This window comes from Embiotoca jacksoni, unplaced genomic scaffold (assembly GCF_022577435.1).
Source record: "Embiotoca jacksoni isolate LCO1_2020_lvr unplaced genomic scaffold, fEmbJac1.0.p SCAF_15, whole genome shotgun sequence".
Taxonomy (NCBI): Eukaryota; Metazoa; Chordata; class Actinopteri; family Embiotocidae; genus Embiotoca; species Embiotoca jacksoni.
This window is the reverse complement of record NW_027185285.1, coordinates 1771308-1797219: the sequence shown is the minus strand read 5'-3', so window position 1 is coordinate 1797219 and position 25912 is coordinate 1771308. Positions and strand designations below refer to the sequence as shown.

The 25912-nt window shown below is 39.1% G+C and overlaps 1 protein-coding gene across 1 annotated transcript in view; it reads left to right on the top strand.

The window, feature by feature from the left end:
* Window positions 1-266: 266 nt before the first annotated feature.
* Window positions 267-25912, top strand: part of elfn1a (extracellular leucine-rich repeat and fibronectin type III domain containing 1a) — a 71858-nt gene continuing 46212 nt past the window's right edge. The window contains exon 1 of the mRNA XM_069148739.1: window positions 267-944. The gene's annotated coding sequence lies outside the window, so the exon portion shown is untranslated. The remainder of the gene's footprint in view (window positions 945-25912) is intronic.

Sequence of the window (25912 nt, the reverse complement as noted above, 5' to 3'; positions counted from 1 at the left end):
TCTAAAGTAGCTATAGTCACCAAATAGTTTTAAATGGTCATCTTAAGCACATCTTTTCATTATTAAGGGGCTGCTGACTGGACTAGTGAACATTTATATGAGGAAGAAAATTACCTCCTTTCATGCAATACCAAATTAAACATACCCCCAACCGGACTGTGAAATTGAGCAATTCTAAACCATTTCGAGCGCAGTGGTGCAGCCCATACCTACTCGGAGGAGAACGGAGGAAAAGTTTGCTCAGATAGGCTGTCCAACCCCTTAAGCTCGAGTGACGTAACTGACACTTTTCCCTCCGACCGTCTTCATTTACTTGAAACTGTTCAGTTCTTACAAGACCGGGGCAACGGCGCGTTTTTCATCTCAGCACGCAAGAGTTGCCGTTTCCCTCCCCGACATCCGCGTTGTGAACCGGCCACCATTTATAGCCTCGCGGTGACACAATCTTATTATGAGATTTAAACTTTGCCTCGGCTAGACTGGAGGATCAACACGCGCTCCTCTCGCAGTTATTCCCCGCAGTTTCCCAACAGATACAGTAATACCTACCTACCTACACGCCTCCTTTGATTGTGGTTAAACGCTGGTGTCAGCTCCCGGTGAAATAGAAAAAAAAAAAAACCAAAGCAGGGCTCCAGGTCTCTTCAGCATACATAAAGGCGAGCAATGAGAGGAGCTCAGCCCTGAATTAAATCACTCACCGCTAAATGGATCTTTGAGACTCTCCCTTGACGCAGGCAGCCGCTGCTCTGTGCATCTTCAAACCGAAAACCGAAAACTGGGATTCTTTTTTTTTTTCCTTTTTTTTTTTTAATTTTTAATTTTGTACTATCTACCAGAAATATCTGCTGTCTCTTTGAAAATGTCTTGTCTTCGTGGTGAGATACAGTAAAGCTGCCAGCTTCGTATCGGGAAGAGGCTCTTGCTTCGCGATCGTTAAGCAGGTAAGCTGTTACAGTGTTGTCGGATTTTACACTTTTATCATCGCAGACTTTACAGACTATATACTGTGCTTTATGTCTTTTGCATTCACATGTGGGTAGCGTTTGATCTTTAAGTTTAAATTCTTATGATTTCAAGATTAGTGGTTCGGCTGTTGTACAAATACTGTGCAGAACAAATAACTCAGATTATTAAGTGCATATCCACCTTTCAAAATGCACAGCTCAACTCGTGCACCTGCGTGCTGGAGCTGGTTAATTTTGCGTTTTGTTTCAAAGAGATCTCTGGACGCTGGCGTGTATACTGAGAACGGGACGTGAGGACACTTTATCGCCTTGACTGCGATTCATGTTGCACATAATGCCAGCAGCATTAAGTTTCTTCTCGTCTTTGTTCCTCTTCCCTTTTGTTTTATTCATTTCTTCATTTATCTAATTAGTGTTGCGTTTTTGAGACAGCGTAGATTTGCATTTGCTCTGCAAGCACTCCATCTGATACAGCCCCAGTCAAAGTATAGTGGGCACTTTGCAACTGTAAACCTCCAATAATACCGCCCGCTCGAGATGTCGCTTCAGCACCACGGACAGCTCCAGCACCGCTTTACTTAACCGGTAAAAGCTGAACTTTATTCCAGAGATTCACAAAAAGAAACTGATAGCATTTCATTTATGGATGAGAACTCAATGCTATTGAGAATGTCAGTTGTTACTTTATCTTATTATAATTCAAAAAAATGAATTAATTAAAAAGCTTCCTGGCTACATCACTAGGCCTACCCAGCCTAAACTATGGTCACAAAATGACAGTCGCACAAATCTACACATTTAATTTAGAAGACCTGACAAACGGTACGATTTAGTCGACTTGAAAATATTAAATGATGAGTGGTCCGAACAGTGTTATGTTGTCAGTACACAGTCTTGTACTTAGAGTAGCCCTGTGCAGTCTCGCTCAGATTAGCTGAGGATTTTGCTGCGTCTGCGCCATCTGTCTGGGAAATGCACTCTATATACTGCCTGCTAGATGTGTTGGTTTGTCTGAATTGCATGAGGCTTCGTATGGACTGATTTCTCTTTTCATTTTAAGTCCTGATTTCTGAAGATGTTCAGCCAACTCTAAAGTCTTTGGCACAGAGAGACAGAGTCCCTGAATTCTCTGTCAGAGGAAGAGGAGGAGGTGGTGGTGGTGGTTGTGGGTGGGGGGCATCTGTAGCCTCCAGCGTAGGGGTTCAAAAATGTTGAAACAATGCCAAGTTTAATATAACCTAGACCCGTGGTCACACAAAAGCCAAAGCCTGTGGGAACAGTTCTGTGTCTCTCCTCTTAGATGCACTGTACACGTAGGTGTAGGAATGCTGTATCATTCCTGCTTTGGTAAAATAATGTGTTGTGGCCCTTCTGACATTTAAAGTCAGGAAAGCATTTAAGATATAGAGCTTAAACAATCTGTCTTGTGCCACTGAAAATGCAGGCTTTGTATTAATTGTTAATGTACGCCCTCACTCCAGTCATTTCATAAAGATCAGCCTCGGCTTAGCCTTTACCATCAGTGGGAATCACTATCTTACTTCTTCAAACTTTTGATCTCAAGAGTTATGACTGTTTCAAAACATCTTAGTTTTGCTGCTGTTGCTAAAGCTGTCTTTTGCATTAGCCTTCACATCTCCCTTTTCCTGTCCCCGTCTCCCTTATCTTGATTATGCAGCTGGATGATTGAGTCAGCTATTTTGTATGCAAGTTGCCATAGCTTGGTTCTTTGTGGAGGAGAGAGAAAGAGCGCGAGCGAGAGAGAGAGAGAGAGAGAGAGAGAGAGAGAGATCGTGCTGAGGATACTGAGAGAGAATTACAGCTTCTCGTGACGACGAGGAGTAGAAAAGACGAGACTGCCCTGTTCGATAAATTGCTATTTGAGAGAGACAGATATCCGAGGGGGAAATGTGACCAACCTTTTCTAAATGGATATGGCAGTGCGCATTACAGTTTTCCACAGCTCTATACTGTAGACAACTTTAGCTGAGGCATCTAAAACTCTTTGTTGCAAGTTAGCCTGAGCGTTTCTCAAAAATTTAGAAAGGCTGTCAATTCAACTTGTTTTGTGCTGTAAATACACATATATATTTATTGTATGCAGTAGCTTTAAGTATAAGGGGGAGTGAAAAAAAAAATCACCGTTCCAAGCGAACAAATCCTTGTCCAGTTGGGAACTCTCATCAGACAGCATTTCCATTTTTGTCTCTCTGTGGTTTCTGAGGTTTTTTACTGCAAACTAGGGGCCAAAAAAGGACATAAAATCTTCTTTTGCTCTATTCTGTATTGCTGATCCAGCTGGTAGTCAGCTTTTAGCACTTACAATATGGTTGTTTGTATGTCCGTGTGCTGAGTTTTAGTGGTTCCTCCTAAAGATGCTGTTTTCTGAACACAAAATGAAGAGAAAAACAACAAAAACCTTTTCACGTGCAACACAAATATGGTTCTTTTTCACACTGATGTCAATTTGTAGAAAAATTACAATGGCCAACTGAATGTTCAAGCAGCAATGCTCTGGTTGTATGGTTAACAACGTGTAAAGTGTAATCAAAGGGACCAGGCAGGGTTTATAGACAAAGCTGTGAAACATATGGTATGACAGCATGGCATATTTCTGTTCCACAGCTCCCCACAATTGTTGAATTCAAACAGAAACTTCCTGTGCTCTGAGGAGTGTGTGCCATTTTACAAAAGCTGTTGCACCACCTCGGTCTCAACAGTCCCATGTGACACTCAGCTGTTTTATAAAAGGAGGAATGAGCTGGTTCTCTTGTATGGTGAAGAATGGCAGGATCATGAAATTAGTCACAGAGGGGGAAAAAAAATTAAAGGGAGACAACAACCTCTACTGTAAGTGCTAAATGGATTGAAGAAGAAAAAGCCCACATACAGTAGTAGAGTTACACTGAACCTAGACTGAATATTCTGCATGTTATCTTATTATATCAATCTTAAAATCCTTAAGATTTTCATGATAGTATATCTGGTTTGCATTTTATCAGTACTAGCCATGTAATGTATTTACATTCAGTAATTACCTTTCTATATACAGCATTAGCTTTTATTGTCACTGGCTGTTAGCCTTTCATGTGCTGGATTTAAATTGGCATGAAATGCACTTCACTGGAAACGATGCGTGCATGTAATCCAGTTTTAATGTTATCTCACTGATAATAGCCTCACTGTTTACTGTTCACTCTCCTAAGGACACACCAGAGTTTACTGTTGCTTTTTCAATTAATAACATCTGACTGTTAAAACACAGGCCTTTATTGTGAAGGGCTCACGGGAAATGCAAAGTTGCAAGTATTTTTGGACTTATTTATTGGCTAAGATAATGTAATTCTGTATGTCGTAAACGGATACATCCATTGCTCCTCTGTTGTAAGTCTGAAAAGTTAGCTGCTATAGAAAAGTTTGCACTTGTTTCGACCACCAGTATCCACAGGTGTTACCAAATGTTAACTTTGCAGCCAAGTATAGCGGCAAAGCGTGTAGTACTTCTGCAACTCCACTAGAGGGCAGCGTGTTTTTGTGACGCCTTACATTGCCTCAGCAAGAAGACACAAGTCAACTGAGATATGTCACATGACGGAGTTCATGTGAGGAACATCACTTGAAAGAGATTGTGAGACTTTGCAGTGAAATCTTGAGTCAGAGACCTTCATGCAGGAGGCCAGGGTTCGTGTTTAGGAGAAGATGATGTGAATTTCTTTTTTTAGCAATGTTAAATGCTTAAGTTAATGTGCTTTTACATTTGTTGTCATAAACCACGGTTTTTGACGCATTGTGAGGCGAAACCGTGACACCGACGCGCTGCCCTCTAGTGGACTGGTGGGTGTCACACGCTTTTCTGTCATACAGGATTGCAACCTTAAATGGGTTTGTTGGTTTGATGATGTAGTAACAGTCCAGAGCTCTTTGGTACTTTTTATCTATGCTATGAAAATTTCTGGCAAGATAAGCGCATAAAAACACTTTGCTTTGAGTCTTCGTTTCTCAACATTTCCAATTCAGTTTTTGCTGACACAAAACTTCTGAAGAGTTCTTTATGGTGAAGGACAGGACCATCAGTGACACTGTCAGAGTTGTGCCTCAGGACAACAGACATTAAAAGGAAATGTTATTGACAGTAACTTAACATTCAGGAAAGGAGGGCAATTGGTTGAGGATTTCCAATGTCTGACGAAGGCTGGAGCGAGCAGATAAGGGTGAGAATGCAAAAAGTGCTGCCTCTCAAGTGCAGCTATCTTTGGACCCTTTTTTATTTAGCCAATGCAAAACAAAGATGCACCTTTGCTGAGATAATATCTCCTTGGATGCACGCAAAAAACATTAGCAAACTTCACCTTGAATCAGCACCTCATGAGTCATTAACTGCACATTGCATTCATGGGGCTGTGGCCTGGTCTCATCTCAGGAAATAAATGTATTTGAATTTACTCAGGGGAGTTTATTGAAAGTGGCAGCAATGGCCGTTTGGATTCCAGGCGCGTTTCAAGGAAGAAAAAAAAGCATGGCAGGTGTAACCATTATCACTTGGTACTTTCATTTCTTGTACGTCCTATTATATTATGTGCTGATTACAGTTCAAAAGAAAATTAGATGGCTATTTTAAAATATTCCCTGAAAAACTGATCAGCCCACAGTGCTAAGGGGTATGTATGCACATGAGAAGAGAGCTGCAGACAGGCAAGTTGGAATGAGTTACTGTACCGCGGACAGATTGCGGGGATCAACCCGGAGATGTAAGGATTCACTCGAGGGTGTGAATCAGTCATAATTAATTTAGGAGTGCACAAAAATTAATCCGCCGGCGAACGCCAGAAACCTTTCTGTGTAGTCTCCTCAGCCACCTGCTGGCTGCCTTATGATAGACGAAACCTTTTAGTAAACAAGCATCACGAAATGGCAGAGAAGCGTTTTGAACATGCTCTGTCTCTTACTTGCCATCTTCTCTGCAAAGCAATTAGATGCTGGGATGCAGAACACCACGGCGGTGCATCTGCAGGCACCTGCTTGGCTTGATGAATATCCTGTACACGAGAGTCCATTAAAGCTGGCATTACAGTTCTGTCAAGGTGAAGCAGTTAATGCTTTTTTGTAACATCGGATTATGCATATGATAAGGAACATACCTGACATGCATGTTCGGTTTATTGGTGATTTTAAATAGTTGTAAACTCCAGCCCCCGTTACCCTTTACAGAATAAAGCAGCTACAGTAGAGAGTATACTCTCTATTGTAGTCAAAGTGCAGAGGGAGATGCTGAGGAACTTAAAAACATCAAAACTAGCACCTTAGAAGAATTTGAAGATAGACTACACGTAAACATAGAGCCGTCTTATATATGCAGGACTGCTGTAGCTCTGAGGCATGCTACATATTTCCTCTGTGCATTGTGTGCTGTACACACTGCAAACAAATACATTGTACATAAACACACAGAGCACCGGCACAAAAATAACTCATTTCTCATTTCCTCTATTTTATTTCATGAAACTTATATGACTACTTTTTCTCACCTTGAGGAGTCACATAGATTAACACATTATTATGCACAATATAAATATATATTCTTAGCCAAGAAAAAAAAGCAGAAAAGTAAGGGTCATTATACAGTGTGAGACATGGTTACAAATAATTGCTTAAGCCTTTAAAGTCAAGCTATATTGGTTTTGTTTTGCTTTTTTTTTTTTTGTCCTTCTCGCCCCACAGCACAAAACGATACAAACATCTATGTTTGTGTCTGATTATCTGTGCATATCTTAACAGTGTATTTGTATTTGCTTACAACCCTAATTCATAAAACTACAGACCTCAAAGTAGAGAAACTCAAAGTAAAGTGTGTTACATAGATTGCTACAGTAAAACAACGTTTTAGTGTAAATCCTGCTATGTGCACCTTTGATTCTAGTTTTGACCAAATAAAATGAAAGCTCTGTCAAACATAGGAACTATAGACACTATACTAATACTATAGAGAGTAACAAACTGTAATCTGTCAGTCATAAAGTATTAACAGTTGTTGAGGTTATATTTAAGTATCATTAAGGTGCTTATGTGGGTTGTGGATACTGGTGTGACGAGGTCTGTAATTTTCTCTTCATGACAGAAAAGAATGAAAATGTGATTCTGTTACTCAATTCTAGTCGTTATGGCTTTAGCAGTATCGATGCTTTTTTCCGGTGCACAATTTAATTTGAATGGAGCTGCTTTCTCCTGCTTAATCAAACCAAACTAAAGGATAGAATACTGAAATCTTTTTGTGAATTGAATTGAATAAGATGGATGTGATTGGATGATGTGATGTGCCGCGATGACGTAGTTTTCATTTATTGGATTTATTGGAAATGCTGTTTCATAGTACAATACGGATTACAGCTTGACAACATTTCAAGAATCATAAAAATGATCAGTGCTCCATCCGGAAGTCATCATTTTAATGACTGACGACAATTTGAAGTGAGCTCCGGCACTCTGTTCCAAGACACCTAAAGAGGAATTGCATGTGCAGAAACATACTCTCTCTTACTCTATCAGTGAAAAGATAGGACACCGATCACATTAATTGGTTCCTTGGGGAAATATAAAAAGCAAGGAGTAAGTCTGCAAAGTCCTAGGCACTCAAAGTCCACCCAATAGGAAAATATATTTAAGAGTGTGAGCTGCCCGTCTGTCAAAATAAATCCACTTTATGCCAGAGACTTGATATCCTGTGTTTCGCTGCAAGCCGTACGTCTTCCGTTTAGATAATTATATTAGATTTCTGTGCAGTTACAAATAGTGTTAGAAGATGCAGCTGATTAGATCCTCCATTGGTAATGCAGCATGATTAGGCAGTTTGCAGTTTCCTACCAATTATGAAATTTAAACCAACAGCCTTTGAAGATGACAGATGCTTGGTGAATAAAGCCACTCCCACATGCTACACTGAAGGAAAACGCTTTTCATTCCGCAGTGAGAACCTTCTTTAAGGTTAATAGGTGCCAGAAGTCGCATCGTGATAATCAATACATGGCCCTCCTCCCTATGAATGTTAAGTAACTCTGGTCTGTGCTTGTACACAGCTTCAGTAGTACACTAATGATGCACTTGAGGAAATTAACATGTTCAATGGCTTCCACAAGCATGAAGCGCTTTGAATGTGTTTTTTCATTTTCACTTTTTCAACACTGCCAGCATGAAACACTGCAGATCTTTCAAATGCATGGACCCTCGGTATTTCTCTGCTGTTTGATAAAAACTCGCAAGTTTCCAGTATCTTCACATCACGTTGAATGGTGTTCATTTTCTCTTTTTCATATGTTAATTCATTGTATATCTCTTGATGTCCTCAATTTTCTCCAACTAGAGTCATTCAGACAACTCTAAATGCAACATAAACAACTCTGGAGATTTCTAATTTAGCTAGTGAAGGCAACTAATCATGCTAAGTGAGGATCTCACGCTGTTTACGGTTTCATATTAATTCGTGCCAAACATGTGAGCAAAGATGAGACAGGAGGGGCGTCATACTCCTGTTTTCTCCATGTAAACAGTCACACATTCTTCCAGGTACTTATTCATGCCATTTCAAGTCTTTTTCTCCTAAAACGCTGTTAATGCAGGAAAAAGGATTCCTGTCAATCACAATCCTTTCAAGACAACATCGATAACCCAAGTTTTCGGTTTGTTTAAATACATTGATGCAACTGCTGGACTCTATACTGTAAAATGGAAAAGTTTGGTATTACACAAGTAGAACAAGAAATTTCTCAACTTTTCTAAAGGCAGAAAGTAATAAATAAATTACAAATAAACCATTTTAAATATTCTAAGACAAGCAGCCAATCAGCACTTGGACATGGACAGGTCAAACAGGCCTCTATGTCTCTTACACAGGATCAGACATCAGACACCCAGACTGAAAAAAGACACAAAACAGTCTGCAGTTAAGGGACGAGGCCAAAAAGCCTTCTCTCATGATCACAAAATGATGCCGTTTTAACCTATTTAGTCTGAAAAGGAACTTTGATAAGGCAAAAATATCAAATGGAACACTTCACAGGGCTGTAAAATAAAGATATAATTAATCTAGACTTGTCATGTCACCAAAACAAACTTGAGGACCGTTTAGAGTCAACTCACGATGTTGCTGGATAATGTTTTTACTTCTTAACTCAACACATTGATTGAGGCGCTGTTTTCCCTCTGTGCACCCAATTGCCCCTCACCAACTGAACAAACATTTCTTTAAGTGTACAATCATTGGAAGTGAAAGCCAAGGAGACAAGGAGCAATCAGATGATCAGTGCAGGACTCATCTACACTTTGATGTTGTGTGAAGGTCATCCCTTAATCTTCCTCCACACGCTAGCCGGGCACATTGTAGAAATGTCTGATGGATGATTTGAGGAAGTCAATTGCTTCCCATTGAATCAACTACGTAAAAGCCATAGAGGGGACATATTTCAATGCTGGTGAGTGCTTGATAGGTGATGGGCAACCCCCACAAACATCCAGCTGATCCAGATAACAAGGTAACCTTGGTCAGCATCAGACAGCGTTCCTCCGATCATAGAGATGCATAAACTATGACTGAGCCTCTGACTCACTAACGTTGTTAGTATTACTTGGATGGTATTAATACCTTCATGTTAAAAAGATAATTTATGTCACCTATGGCAACAACCATTACTTAACGTCTACTGGAAACCACAAAATGTAATATTCACAAGATTGTAGATAGACTGCAGATGCATATTTTCTATGAGGCAAATTGAAAGAGTTGAACATATTGCTTACCTTTCTTAAGGTAATGTTAGCTTACTTGCTTCTTATAATGCTAAATAAATGTTTTAATCAGGAATGCAGTGACACAAAATGCAGATGTACTGTAATTTTACATTAAAATGTACAATTTATGTACGGAATGAATCATTTTCAAGTGGTAAAATGCAATAATCTACATTTACTCATCTAAATTACATTTTATTGGGTTTATTATTTATTTCATTCACTTCAGATTATGATTTTATAAGGAAAATTTAAGATTACATTTATGCATGGTCATATATTAAACTAAACAAGTGTACAAGGAAATAAGCTCCACCTTCATTAGCCACAAGAGTAAAATGATGACTTCAGATCAATGCATTCGTATTAATAATCCAATTATATAATCTATGGCAGTAAAACACTAACATGATCCATTTTCTTCCTCGTGAGTACTTTTATTTACACGTGAAATACATTTTCTTCAATATTATGAGGTACTGCTGTTTAATTAAAGGATCCTTTCCCTACAGATATACTGTGTGAGAGATAGATTGTGGCTCGTAGATTTCATTCTCATTCATAATGAATAAAATTGCCATACAAGTGATTGCAAGTGACAATGTCTACTTCCAGCAATACCAGCCTCTTGACTCAGAGTGTGACTGTTGTAACAGAAGGATTTTTTTTTTTATCTCAAAACAATTGAAGCATCTGTTTCACTATGGAAACTCGGTATCTCGGCCTTCTTAAAGACACCGCCAAAACAAAACTGACTGACTTACTGTGTATTTTCAGGACATTTAACCGTTCTGTTATTGTAGAACCAACACAGCTCCTGTGACTACGGTTTGAGCCAAGCTGAGCCATGAGTAGCTGACTTGAGCCTTAAGCAGGGGGCAGTCGTTTGGAATACCGCAGAGAAGTCAGACTGCAATGAATGAGAGGCGGGCTGCTTTAAAGACCAGCTGAGAGGGGCAGGTTGTAAATAATAGGGTGACTGACTCATCAATAATTTCATCAGCCATATGTCGTAGTCTTTGCAACCTCCACATGACCTTGTTTGCTGTACTACTGGGATCAAAGGTCAGATTTGTGAGAAAATAATAAAACAAAATATATGTATATAGCTATTGAATTAAAGACTGTTTAAACTGCCAAAACATCTCTAATGCATTCCTACGTCTGAACTAAAAAGCCTTTAAACACTTCTGACAAACCTTTAAGGTTTGGCTGGTGAGCACCTTTTTCACCTGATCACATGCATCCTGTCATGATTAAAGTGTACGATATGTTGCCAACATTAGTCCATGCAATAACTGCTTACAAGCTTTAATATAGTTAATTCATTTTCAAGCAGTACTACTGTCTAAATCTACAGATTGTCAGTGAGAAAATGGAGATAGGACATTGTTACCATAGAAACTGCTTTCAAACTTGGAGCAAACATACTAGCATCTACTTGTAAAAATGTGCCAGTATTCACACCATTAGCAGGCCACAGTGTACCATAACACTCATATTGGAGAGCATCGCTGCATACTTGACTTACTGTTCATTGACACTATCAGGAGGCTTTTAATATGATGTAAATTATTCAAAGAGCCTGATTTCTACACAGTCATCTCAATGAAGTCTTCAAAAGGGCTTGGTGGAAGTGCTTTACACAATGACTTCCATAAGGGACCCTGAAACAACTAACATGATAAATTAATTAATGCTCGCAGTGTTTCAAAAGAATCCTACTGCGGGTCACTTGTGTTTCTATCTTCGTGGCTGATTAAACGATGCAGTTGTTGAAAAAAAAAAAAAAAGAAAAAAAGAAGTGTCCTTCACAGAGAAGATTGATTATCAAGCAACAAATAGAGGCAGAACAGTGGACTTTCAAAGCAATAACTGAACCAAGTCACATCAACTGCAAAAAAAAAAATCACTATATTCGGTGTGCCTAGAGCAATGAAGTCAGTGCAGTGCTGAGCCAAGTTTCGAGAGTGCTGTTACCAAATACTACAGATCATGATTCAGATAGGATGTAAGACCTTTCCTGGCAGCTTTCTCGCTGCTTACAGCAGCAAATCAGAAACATATCAATATTTACCTGGAAAACTGCCACGCTGAGAGCTGATGCCTCTGAACAACAGCCAGATGAACGACATCTCACAAATGTAACTTATTTCTCCCAGCAGCCGAGGAAACCACAGACTAATGCCTTGAACATAGCACGAGTGCTTTTGCAAACATACTTTTTTAATGATTATTATCAAGGCCGACAGCTGGCACGAAAAGCGGTCCATCCCCAGCTGCAGAGCATCAATCTGACGCTCCACCTGTTGTCTCCTCACTCACGCCCTCCATTGCTCATTAAACAGCGCTGCCTTTCAGGCCGAATCAGCTCAGACTGGTGATCACCCACTGTGAGACCAGAGCATAGAGAGAGAGACAGGATCTGGGGTGCCAGATTGTCAGGCCTGTGAGGTGTTATTCCTCAAATAAATATGGAGATTATGTGTAAAACCTGTGTGCCAATTATGCTTTCCCACTTCTTTAGTGAGACCACTTGGAATCCGTGTGAAGCTATGCACAATGAATTAAATGTACAGTTTAAGGTCTCTTGAGTTTTGATGAATACATGCAGGACAAATTAACAGGAATAAGAGAAAAGTGTAAGATTAGGTTCTTACAAGGCAGGACTTTGATTTTGCACATCCTCTCTACAATCGGAATCTGGGACAAAAAGTGTGTTGTATGACTCGGCCCTTTCTCCAGGGCATACATCATGCCCTTTTCACACGCATAGTCTCTCTTGAGTTAATGTGTGCCATGCCTCACTATCAAGGTGCCTCTCCATATTGCGCCTTAATGAAATACAATTTTCTGTATTTCATCCCAGGTTGTTACTAAGAACTGGGTAAATGTCAGTCGGTGTTCATGAATCACGTGGTGCATGTCTCCCAAGAGGGAATTGGCTACTCATCCTGACTGAGCCTGCAAAACCTTTTACTGCATGCAAAAACACTGAATATTCAAGGATATATTACCACACATTGGGCTACTGCATATTCACAATTGTGTCATGTTTTACTGCCATTGTGGCTCACAGACTGGCTCTGTGCTTTCAGAGTGTAAGGATGAGTTTTAAAGATTTGAATTGCCATATTCTTCGAAGTTCTACAAAGGTCTGTTCCCCGTATTCATGTAATGAACTGTGACAAACAATCGTGAGTAAACAAAAATAAACTTCCGATCGTGTGTCAGGATATATGAGACACAGTGGGTTACAATCCTCAGCAAAACGAGCGCCTGCAGACATTTTTCTCTATTTAAAGCGTAACTTAAAAACAAGTGTAAATACGTCCATTTTTTGTAGTCAAAAAGGTGAGAACTTCAAACACGATTGAAGTTACTTAAAGGAGAATTCCACTTTTCAACCCAGAGCTCAGTCAACATTGGAGCTGTGTAACTTTTACATCTAACTGTAAAATCTCCCTACACGGTTCTGTCTCAGTCACAAAAGCCAGTTATAGACAATAAAATCCGATGGACCGTTGAAAACAAATTATTGTCGTCAGCCATCTTGTGCTGAGTAATTTGCAGCAGCTAAATAATAGAAGTGGTTCTCACTGCGTAGATATTTCTGTAAAATGATTCCTGGCCTTCTCTAAGATGTTTTAGATCTGTTATTTAGGAAAGGTTTGAGCAGACAGACTGCACAAACAGTGGTCAGGTGTTGGAGCGGCTCAGCTGAGAGGATGGAGACAGTTTTAAGCTTTAACTCAACATTTTTTTATCATTTTCTTTTTCATTTAATATTGAACCATATACAGTATATATTTCTCAGTGAAATATCAAAATTATTAAGAACAGAAAAAAAAAGAGTGGATGAAATATCAATAATGTGTAGAGTAGGCATTGCTAAGTTTAATACAAGCTTAAAATGGAATACACTCTATATAAGTTGAATATTTTTAGGGATTGGATTGGAAGATGGTTGGTAGAAACCTGGAAGTGGCCTTAAAAAAGAAAAATCAAAATCTGAACGCTCTCCACAGCCTGTCTGGATTTAAATCCAGTCTAACCACTTTAGGCAAAATAAAGGGCCAATGAGCTTTACATTTCCAACCGGCTGCCAAAACTGCTGGCAAAGTCCACATAAACCTGAAAGGAAAAAAAAACTCTAACATGATTTTTATTTGGAAGGTAAGCCATTCAAATCACAAATCATACATTTACTTTAAGGATAAAACAGATCATATAAATACATCAACAGCTACATCTACGACAGTCTCCGTTGCTTTTACTGGTGTGTTTGGTCTGACTATGATGAACAGTATTTGGGATTTCTCGATATGATGTCACAGTCAAAGTTCAAATTAGAGTCCATCCACTCTATACTACGGCCTACTGTATATTTATTGTAGGCTTAACCCACAGTAAAGGGTGCAATACTTCTTTCAGCTCCACACTGACGGGTGCACAATTGTGTCAAGGATCAAAACTGACACAATACCAGCACTAACCGATCAATAATCTTCAATTTATGGTGGGCAAAAAAGACGAGTGTGTTTCAGCTAACAGCCACCGTCAGGGTAGTTAAAGCATGCAGAAATGACAGAGACTGGTGAGGACAAAAAGCCAATCGGCAACGAGGATACATAACTGCACAATAAAATCCACCTGAGAAGAAATTGCCCCTTTTAATGAAGGATGTCTCTCATGGTGTCACAACAGTAATCAGAACAACAATGAATAGTGCCCCAAACCAAAAGGTAAAACAAGTGAAAGCCTAAAACTGGACATATACGGCAGGAAATTAACACTGAGTCATGTATTCCAGTCACATAAAAATTAATATGCATCAAAATGTGAAATAAATTACATCAGGATATCATAAAAAAGTATTGATACAAAATTTGTTCCAACTCTGAAACTATCAATGCCCTATATTTTGGAAAATGTTAAATATCATAATAAAAATAAATAAAAATGCTAAATAATGCAAAAAACTTTAATCGGGACAAAAAGCACTTAAAAAGCAATTAAATAAGAGCTACTCGACGCTCTTAAATAATTTGACTACAGAGATACGCCATTGAAAGAATACCAACAGGCCAAACTTACAAATTATGTACAAGGAGATTTCTGAAGAGCTGTGTGACTTTATAAATAGATTTTGAAATGCAAATAGTAGAGAAATAATGTAGAAACAAATTTAAAGAATAACATCACTACATAATCTGAATATAATGAGGTCCTAAAAGCATCCCAACAAAACCTTTTTGGACTCTTAGTTTGTAATATGTGGATTCAAGTCACTTTCCTCTGTAACAAAGATCACCACCCCTTTTAACCTTTTTCCACCGACTACATCACTGCGTTCCTGTGGAGGCTAACAAGTCCGCAACTCAGTATTTATTACTCATTGTGTTTGACTGAATCAGGAGGTTGACGTTGTGAAAGTATGTGTTCGAAAAAGCAATTCACATTCTACCCTGTAGGAGAGTGACCAAATTTATAGACTTCAGTCATCTGCAGCAATTTGAAAACTAACTTTAAATTCAAAGGTTGTTAGGAGTCTTATGGTCTCTTTTATAACTTGTCAATTATGGTCATGAAAGATAAAAGACCTGGACAAACCCAAAGAATCATGGCACTCCGGCGGTCAAGGTAGCATTCAGAGAGCTGATGAATACCAGGAGCCTCACAGTGCCAGCGTATGGAAGTAATCTTCAAACGAAGGTGCAGAGTGCTCAGCTCCTAATATGAACAACTGGCTGTGGAGAATTTTCATCAGTGAAATACAACTATTACAATATGTGGCCTTGGTGGCACAGGCAGTAAATATGAAGCAGCGCACAAAAACAACTAAAGAAATGTGCTATTTTCGTATCCGTTCCTTGGCTCGGAAGTTGAACCTCTTGCCAATGAGCTGCTGCAGAAAGAGAGGCCACCTCATCAGGGCAGGTATCCTCCTTCAGAAGAACATCTCACTATGGGAAGAGTCTACAAGTAGATGGTGTCAAAGAAAGGAAGCCTTTCTAAATAGAGACATGCAGAATATTACAGCACAAAGCTGTAGATCAGCTCAACTCCACGGAAAATATTTAAGGGAACAAAAGTAAAAGACACCTTCTCTACAGCCAACAGGGCTTCAGCTAAAGTTTGGCAGCATGCAACTCTACAGTCTGAATGTGAAGGCCGCAGATACAACTCCCTGCACCATTAAAATAGACGAACACCACTCTGGCTCTTCAACATCCTCAGAGTGCTCCATGCAGTGCAGGAATGAGCCCGAGCAGTGAATATTACAACAGTATATACTGTGTGTTTTATTCGAGGACAGGATCTCCCCCGAGGGCCAGCGTGCCTATTAGCCCTGCGGGTGGTCCCGCTCAGACTTCAACCCCACATGCCGCAGGCGTAGTCCCTCTGTGTTGTGCCTGCAGCCCTTCCTCCAGGGAACTTTTCGGAGAGCTACACCTGTTATGTCACTGTAATATCAGCGATTACATGATGATCAACTTGTTTTGGGTGTTTTTGTCTTATCAAGGATTTTGTCAATTTATTTCGATCTATTAGATAGACATGTCAAACTGGCCAACTCGAATGAACCGTTACTGCAATGATCAGTTTAACGGTTTAATAATGATTCTGTATAAGAATTACAGCTGAGTCTTATTCATGAAGGTCTTCCAATTAATCAATAATAAATTCAACTTTTCTCAATGAATCATTCATAATTATAATTGCATAATTCATTCTAGTAACAGGAATACACATATCCTTGGAAATGCGAGTTTTGACAATCCTGCAATACAGCATGTAACGCAAAAATTAGGTTTATTATAATTACATTAATCAGAGCATAAAAGAGGTTGAAATTTCAATTAATTTTTTTTGACAGTCTTCGAAGATATGAGCCTGATTAAAGAAGTATAATCCATTTTGACCAGCGTGTAAATCCCCATCAGAAGAAGCGGATATGTCCACGAGGAAAAGAGCACGCTGTAGGGGGTGTTGGGCTCTGTACCTTGTTATTAGAGGTTCAGGCTCCACTAAATGTATCCTTTTCTGTCTAATCTGATTTACACTGCTAAATGCTTGTGCCTAGTGCTACGTGCCAGTGCCACTGTACTTTTAATTAAAACTGTTAGATCTTTCACTTTTCATTATTCTTGCTGTTTAAGGATTTTCAGTATTCCCATTTGCCTGATCTGATTACAAAGATATACAGTGCTTGTGAATCTGGCTGGAGACACCGAGCACTCCCAGGTACAGAACTGATTACCTTAGTACTCACTTCACTTGGGCTTTTAATAATTAGAAAATGTATATTAACACTGGCAGTAATGATGATTTACACAATATTTTCCATAATCTCATCCCACATCTTTCAGAGATATTGCACAAGGACCAGTGCTATAATAAGACGTGCATGCAGTGTGCGCCTGCCGAAGTGGACTCACTTAGGGGACTATGCTACAGAACAAAGTTCAAAGCCTACTTATCTTTTCCACATTAATTACCACTCTGCGTGTGAAATGTGCTTGATGGAAATGAGGGGGAAAAAAATGTGTCGGGATGCATAGATCTTTTATGTGGACAGCGTTCAAAGCGATGACACCGCAGCTTTTATACAAAGGATATATCGGTCGTTAAAAATGAAATACAGGTGGCCCAGCGTGTACATCAATGCTTTTAAAGTTTTTGTGTCTGTATACATCAGCGACTGAAGAGCGACAGATCGGACTTGGGCTCTGCAGGCGATCTTGGCTGTCTTCCCTGCAGCTCGGACTGCAGCCAGGATTTCAACCCAGGCGAGGGCTCAAAATATTGGAGGAAGCTCCCATAAGAGAGAGACATTTGAACTTTCTATTTTATCGATTATAAGTTGAGTTTTCTGTGAAAATGAACTCCTTGATACAAAGTGATTTTGACCTCCTCTTCCGGTCTTTATCAGGCATTTTTGTTTTTGCACGAACTTGCGGTTTTGTCCAGCAGCCTATAACACTTCCTAAATTGGATTAATAGGAGTGACTATGAGCAACACTCTCATTGAGCACTGCCTTCATGAATACATTAGCTTGTTTTACACAGTGTGAAGCACAACAAAAAAATGTATCGCAATCTTTTTTTGTCAATGCCAAGAATTTCTAAAAAGGCTGAGGAGGTCAGCCAGAGCTCTTTGGGTCAAATGCTTATAATAGACTCCTGCAAATGGACTTACTGGTCTTACTGGGCTTCTCTGAGCTGTAAATAAAGATCCAGTTTCACAAGTTCAGGTAATAATATAGAAACAGAAAGGCTAAAATAATATTTTGATCATTGAATTTTTCTGTTAAAAACCCGAATGTAATAATTAAAAGGCTTCATTTATCCCTGAACGGATTAGTAATACGATTAAGTTTTTTTTTTTTAACTACCTTGAGCTCCTTTCAACCTTTAGTTTAATCTGATTATTTTCACGAAGCAAAACAATTGCAATCAAACCACTAATCTACTTAAAAATCACCAGTGGTAACCATTCCATTGTATTGTTTTTATTATTATCTTTGTGCCTGCGAATAATCTTTATTTTCTATTCTTTTTGTTTTTAACCCTACAACTTCTTCCATAACAAAACAACAGTCTTTCTTTCTTCAGTGTATTTTTCTATACAAAGCCTGCTGGCTGGTTCTGCTGTAGCCTGAACTGCCTTGCCATGATTCATTTGCATTTATATGCATCACAAACCATGCAGTCCACCACCACATGGGGCTTCCCATTTGACCCAGTGTTGTAAGACATACCGCAATATCCTCAGTTTTCAATCTAGCCGAAGAGGCTTTGTCACATGGCATGTCCTGTTCTTTTCACCCCAAGTTGTTTGTCATTCTCTACTTTGAACTGTCACAATAAGGAAAAATACCACTGTATAGTATATAATAACAATCATATATAGGATAATGTATTTATTCTATCATGCCACAGTAATAATTGAAGATTTAGATGTTGTTTTTCTCTAATTTCAGTGTGTAGATCACTTGCCTTTAATGCATCCAATAATTATTCTGTCAAGTTGGAGCTTTCCATTTCCCAACTGTTACTGTACTTGTACGTATGACTGAGCTCAGAACAGACAGCCAGCAGTGGATGTCGCTCTCCAAAATTAAATGACAGCTCTCTTGGTTTTGCAGGGGAAAAATAACAAACCATGTTGTTCTTAAAGACACAACACATTGATTTTTGTTGTTGCTGCTTAAAACTCTGGGGAGTAAAACTCCTAAAATTACAGGATATATCATAGATATCTTAGAAAGGATCCCACTTGTTTTGCAGCAAGTGAATTTTTTTTTTTTTCATTGTGAACAAGAACACCTTATAGTGTGCCGTGATGTTTATTTTTTCATGAGACTTGGAATTTATGCATAGAGTAAAATACTGTACATGCAGAATATTTAATGCATAGCTCAGAGTCTTAGATCTGTGCGTGTGTGGCCCACATTCAAAACAACGCACTGTATTTTCAACATTATGCCACGCATGCACATGACTGCTCGCGTTTTGAAAGGCTACACTTTCACTCAACAAGTTCACATTCACAAAACTCTGCGTTTTATTTCAATAATTTTCACTCAGCGGATGGATCGACCGCCAGCCGTGTTGGTTTTAGCAATAGTCAAGTATGAGAAAACAGGCTCTTGTTGAATTATATAACAAGTCCTCTCACAAAACTGGAGACAGGCCAACGGCAGCTTTGAAGGACCAGCAAGACAGGGCTTCTCTTCTCTTTTTAATGTGCCCTGGATACAAAGCCACGAGCCATCACACTTCCCCTGCTAGCCTACATACACCCTCCTCCATTTTTTAAATATATCTATTTTTTTTGGCTTCTGGTTTTGGCTTCTATATCCTGCAGTGTCTGACTTTCCCCAAAACATCAACATTAGTTTTAAACGGGCAAGTGGGAGGACTACTCACCTTCGTATATTGTTTTTATTGACTCAGACAGATGGAAAGCACAAAGTGAGAGACTTGAAGAGGAAGCAGAGGAGTGAGATACTGGACTGGAGGTAGTATGTTCTGAGGCTTGTCAGCAGATACTGCGACAACGTATTTTGACAACGTATATTGCTGAGTAGGGCAGGGTGTTCAGGCTGAAATATAAACATTTATATTTTAACATTGCTTGTTTCTTTTTAATTTCAACAGTGGACTTGGGTTCAGGAGACTGGTGCTCGCTTCCTGCGGCTGATCGCGTTCCCATTTTGAAACCACGTTTACTGTTGCCATGACAACAAAGATTGCATAACTATAAGGAAGTAGTAACTTTAACACGCAACACGGTTCAAGTGATCATTTTAACCTGAACTTTTGTCTTCCTCTGACCCAGCCAAGTGTTCTTTGTCCCTCTAACCGGGGCTGCTAATTTAAGAAACACTCCTGTGACTCGTATTTGAGAGTAGGAACAGACCTGTGTGGTTGTGTGGGTTGGAGGACTTGTTGCATAAATCAGACAGGGTGTTCTTGGTGTCAGAACTCTCAAAACCATATATCTACACATATTTTCAGATTTAGAGTGGCTCACACTTCCAGGAGATATTATTGTGCTCAATGTACATTGCAAACATAATGAATTAAATCATCATCCATCAGTATCAAAGTGATAACTGTCTGTGTATTGATGGGTACATTGCAAACAGGAACTGCTAATAGCTTTTTTTTTAGTGTTATTTGCCAAAGTACAAACAAATTAGGCTGAAAACAAAAGTGTAACTCACTGAATCGGTGGTGACATTATACTTCTTGTTTACGTCCAACAAAGTCATTATGGGAACTGTAGTTCTAAAAGTAGGACATAAGACAAAAGTTAGATGAAGAATATTAATCGAGATGGCAAAATACTTAAGTAAAAAAAAGTGGCATCAACATGGTTCTTATATTCCTCATACACTGACACTCCATTCTCTGCCCTGTGTAAACCATTTTGAATTACTTAATTGCATTATATTTTGTTGAGTATTCACATTGCAAACTAATGGCATTTCGAAGCAGCCCAAATTCTTGTAAAAAGATCAGGGATTGCCTAGTTAAGACTTGTAGTGACTTTCATAGAAGCTTGTGTGGAATAAAGGAAGAAATACCCGAGCAAAAAGGCTGGTTTGGATGCACTGCATGATCATATAAGCAACGTCACTGACAGTCTACAGACAAAATGAATCGAATTGAATCACAGTCTGACTGTTAAAGGGCTCCTTTAACATTCACAGAATTTTAGATGAATACATGTTTTTTTGCAGGCCATCATAGACTCACTGAGACATGCATAAATCCCGGCTCCGTTTTGTTTTTTTAGGTCTCATTCGTCATCATTCACCCACCGCTGAATTGGTTTTTAGCTCTTATAGAATACGTGTTTATCTGAACATGTATTAGAGCTGTCAAGTGCTTTGATTGCATGGAGTGTAGCAACCAAGGCCGCACAAATGCCCTGCCACTCCTGCAGGCAGCGAGCTCTCCCATGCACTCCTCTGAATTACCTGTCAGCATCGATTACAGAGAGTCTACGTGGATGGGATCTTGGATTTTCTCTCCCTCAGAATTAAGATAAGCTCCTGCCTGCCTGTTTGAGATGCCCCTTGTTGACCCACCTGTTGAGTGTGATGTGAGGTGTGTGTTCCGCTACTGTGGTCATATTATCCTCCAGCTACACACACATGCACTCACGCCATGCTGGCAGCACTCCCCATCCTCATCTGTTCATCTCGCCCCATCGGCCCTGTTCCCCGTCTCTCCTCTCACCTTTGTTTTCAGTCCTTGTTTTTTTTTTCTCTCCCTTTTCTTACCCTTCTTGCTAAGCTATCTGTCTCCTTTTAGTCAACCTCATTTCTCTCGCCACATCTCGTTGACAGCAAATTCGAAAGAGAATGTTCTATTTCTGCTGTTATCCAAGCAGAAATAAAACATTTTGCTCATTTACTTTGTGAAATTTAACATATATAAATGTAAATAGGCCATTTACTGATAGTTTGGGTGCACAATAGTATGCAACATCTCTTATGAATAAAAACAAATGATTTACCTGTAATTGTAATATTTGTCTACTTTAAAGTTACAATCTCAAAGAAATCTCCGTTTTTTTCACTTTGCTGATAAGCAGTAGTTGCCGCTATGTTGTTGGACTTCACGATACTTCCCAGAGATCCCAGCAGTGTCACATAATGTGTGACATAAGTCAGCTAGCAGTATGCTTAACTATTTGGGCGTTACTTGTGACTTTTTTGCGGGAACCTCACCACCGACACCCAGCTCATTCAGTTCATAATACCACAAATGCAATTTCATCAGCAAGGCCGAGGCTAAATCCTCATTGTATTAATAGATCATAGCTTGATAGATAGTGACTCAACAGGTATTTATTTGTTTTTAATATCTGAGGACGTAATTTGTCGGTGCTTTCCAAACCCTTTAGAATTTTTCCTTTTTCTAATCTGATGTCCATATGGTTCAAAGAAAAAAATGCTCATTCGCAGTTTGCGTATAAAAATGCTGACTGGAAACGCCTACAATTTGATAATGGAAACATGACTTATGAATGGTTTTACAGAAGCCATATTTACATTTCACTCATTGTTTTCATTCATTTGACCAGCAGTCTTTTAATTACATCATCTCGCTGTACGTTCTTCGTCTGCAAAGGTTTAAAGGCATTAGATTGGAGAATTAGCGCCACCAACTGTTTATCCTAATGCACCCAAATCCTAATATTGGCATAATAGTGGTGAGAAACATTTTTTTCTGCCAATTTTCTAAAAAAAATTGATTCATATTTTGCTACATTTAGATGAAAACTTTGTCACTGTCACATTACCACCTCCTTTGCTCCTAACAGACAAGAATTACTATTCTTCCAGCAGCTTTTTGTCACTTGTAAAACATACTCTATGGCGTATACTGCTCATTTGCAGAAATGACTGACACTTATTTTTCTTGGGAAGACAGACTGTAACAGGCAATGCAGAAGAGGATGATAATGCAGGAGCGCTTTAGGAAGTTTGTCACTACAGGATTTCCTCACAGACACTAATTTAAACAGCTATAAACATAACATCAAGATCACTGGCCCTCCTGAATGTGACAAGAGTTAGAATGAAACTGAAATATAAAAACTATATTCATGATAAATTCATCTAAACCGCTGCATCAGCACCACAGAAAAATGTTTTAAAATAGAAAATCTGTACCGCAAGACTAATGTCAATTAACACACAGCATGCATGATGGAGTTTCAAATATTCAAACACTTCTCTGTTTAAAACTTTCAAAGATCAGAGAGCAGCTTTAAAACAGAATTACTGTTTTAGAGGGCTTTGACTCTTTAATACACAGTATATTTCACGAATACACAGCCTGTAGAGCCAGTAAGTGATTAAAAGATGGAAAAGGTGACGGTAGCAGAAAAGAGAATGTTGTATTCGTTCTCACATGGACCCATTTCCTTACAGCTAGAAATATGCAAAGTTTGAGCAGTAGTTAAGACAAACTGTGTGAGTCTGTTTCTTACTCATTAATTCAATTTTATTTAGCGACAGATCACAACCTAAGTCATCTCAGAGCATTTCACATAGTAAAGTAAAGATTTTACAAAAAATTCCCACTCAAATAAGCACCTACATTATCAATGAAACAGCTGAAAGCTGTGCATCGATATAACTGAGGTTAAGTGTTGGTTATCTGGCTTGGCGAAGGAATTTTTCAGCCTCATGCATTCTGATTATTTTAAAACCCAAAGAAAATGATATGTGACTTTCTGGTGTTGCTGAACCATCACTAAAGGTTTCATCAAGGGAGAGAAGCCGTTTCTCAAATGAACGCTTTCCATAATTTGCAGAGCTTGATGAGAGTCTCGTGGACGGCAGACTGGAATCTAATATAATTTCAGCAGAGGGCTGATTACACTCTAAATGCTGTGTAGACTTTTCAATATTTTGGGGTTAAGGAGATGCAGGGGGAAGGTATTTCTGGGGTCCTTCAGAAGGATTTCCATTTTACAAACTCTGATAGGACCTTTCAATGCCAGATGAAAAAAGATTGTGGAGTCTCCTAAAACTCGAAATACAAAATCAGGGGAAACGAACCTAAGAAAAGTAAACCCAGTAGATTTGTTAATGAGTAGAACAATTATCTGACGTTCGGTAAAATCCTATTTCTTCTCCATTTCCCTGCAGTAGCCCATTTTGGACAATGGCTCAGGCTCTCACATCGCCTTGCTTTTATCAGCTTGTCTCAAACATGGCAGAATAATTGTGTCCTCGTCAAGCCGTTTTGTTATTGTACTTACAGTCCCTAATCCCCCAGGTAATCCCATCGACTTCACCATAGCCACAGCCTCCCTGGGTGAGCTTTCCTGGACAGCTGTCATCTGCTTCTATTTAACTGTCAAACTATCCGCACAAATATGAGTTTATTAGCGAGATGTGAAGCAGTCAAGAACTTTTGTTTTCTTTATTAGCTTTGGCTGGCCGACTAACTGGGCCCCTTATGAAGATGTGAACACTTGTGAGGTGTGAGAGTAACAGCCCTGTAATTGGATTCATGGAAGATGATCATTGTCCCCATTAGTGCCATTTGTGTACAGTGATGTAGACTCAATCTTTCACTGCCTCCTCCTCTCCCCTTGGAAATGAACAATTATCTTCCGTAAATTGATTTCTGCCACACACGAGTTGCGCATCAAACACATGCACATAAAAACCAGCCTGTACAGAAACCTTTTCCCCCACTTTGTGCCATGTTGCACACAAACAGTCACACAGGCCTTTATCTCTTCCTTTGTGCTAACATACATCTAGGTCATGAGGAAATTCAAAACATATGATTCTTTTCATGTTTGCTTGCCTCTAATCCCCCTAATAATATTTGTCATGCTCAGAATATGCTCTCTGCATTTGAACTTCAGAAGGATGAAGTGATACTGGCGGAGAAAAAAAAAGGACCCGAGAACTCAGTGGTTATCATTATCAGCTGATAGTCAACATAGCCTTGAGCACCTCATATATCCCGTGGTTGATACAATTTCTATGCCTTCACTGATCTGATGTGTCTGGGTTGACTCTGAGGGCCAATGCAGCAGTCAACTGTTCAAAGAGGATTTTATAGTGCAGCGCCTGTGCAGCAGAACAAACCAAGATGCACCTAAATTAGCCATTACCTCGATCTGATTTACTACAAAATATTAGGAATTAGTAAGTAGTAAGTAAGGCTCAGAATACCATAATCTTCTGTCACATTTTCATGATACAATGACATAAGAAGACGTTGATATATATTTGGAGATATCTTTAGATTATTTAGTGCCCATATTTCTAGTCTCTAATGCACTTTCAAAACAGCCAGGATCAGAAGATATGCAAAAGTTATTTATTATTATAATTTCAGTTTATGTGCTTTCATATTGAGAGTTAGATGATAAGCTTGATACCACTATTATACAGTTACTACAGCTGGCCAGCTTAACTCAAAGAAAACAGCCTCACTGTCTGTGTACAGTACTTCTAAAGCTCACTGATTAGTATGCCACATGGTATTACCATCTTGGTTTAACAAAGAACGAAGTGTAAAAATGTCAGTTTGCCCTTTTATGGTTTAAGAGCCGGAATGCACAGTAAACTGGCCAGGATAAGTCTTCACTGGGTGCTTGGCAACTACTCAACCCATGAAATAGTCCAGTACAGAAGCCACTAATACAACTGTAAATTCTTATTTTTACAGTTGTTGTTTTTTTAAGGCAAGGTAAAAAAAAAGTAGCTTTAGAGGTTCTGGTAGATGGACCAAAGTCAGGCTAACTGTTCCCCCTTCTTCCAGTCTTTGTGCCAAGCTCTGCAAATCAACTGCAGCCACAAATGTACAATACAAATAGGAGTGGTATCAATATTCTCATCTGACTGAAAATGCCTGAGAGTGAATAAGTGTGTTCCCTAATAAATTGATCTTTTCTAGTTCGGAGATGGAGAATTGAGAATGAATAATACAAATGTAATTCTATGATGAACACTGAAATTCTGGAGTAAACATCCCTGTGTCTTATATCCTTGTGTCGTGGATTAGAGAGAAAACCACAACAAAGCAGAGCTCAATCTCTGCATTGTGCCTTCATGATACTGAACAGTTTAGGATTTCTTTACATGCAGAATGTTTTACAAACATCGTCC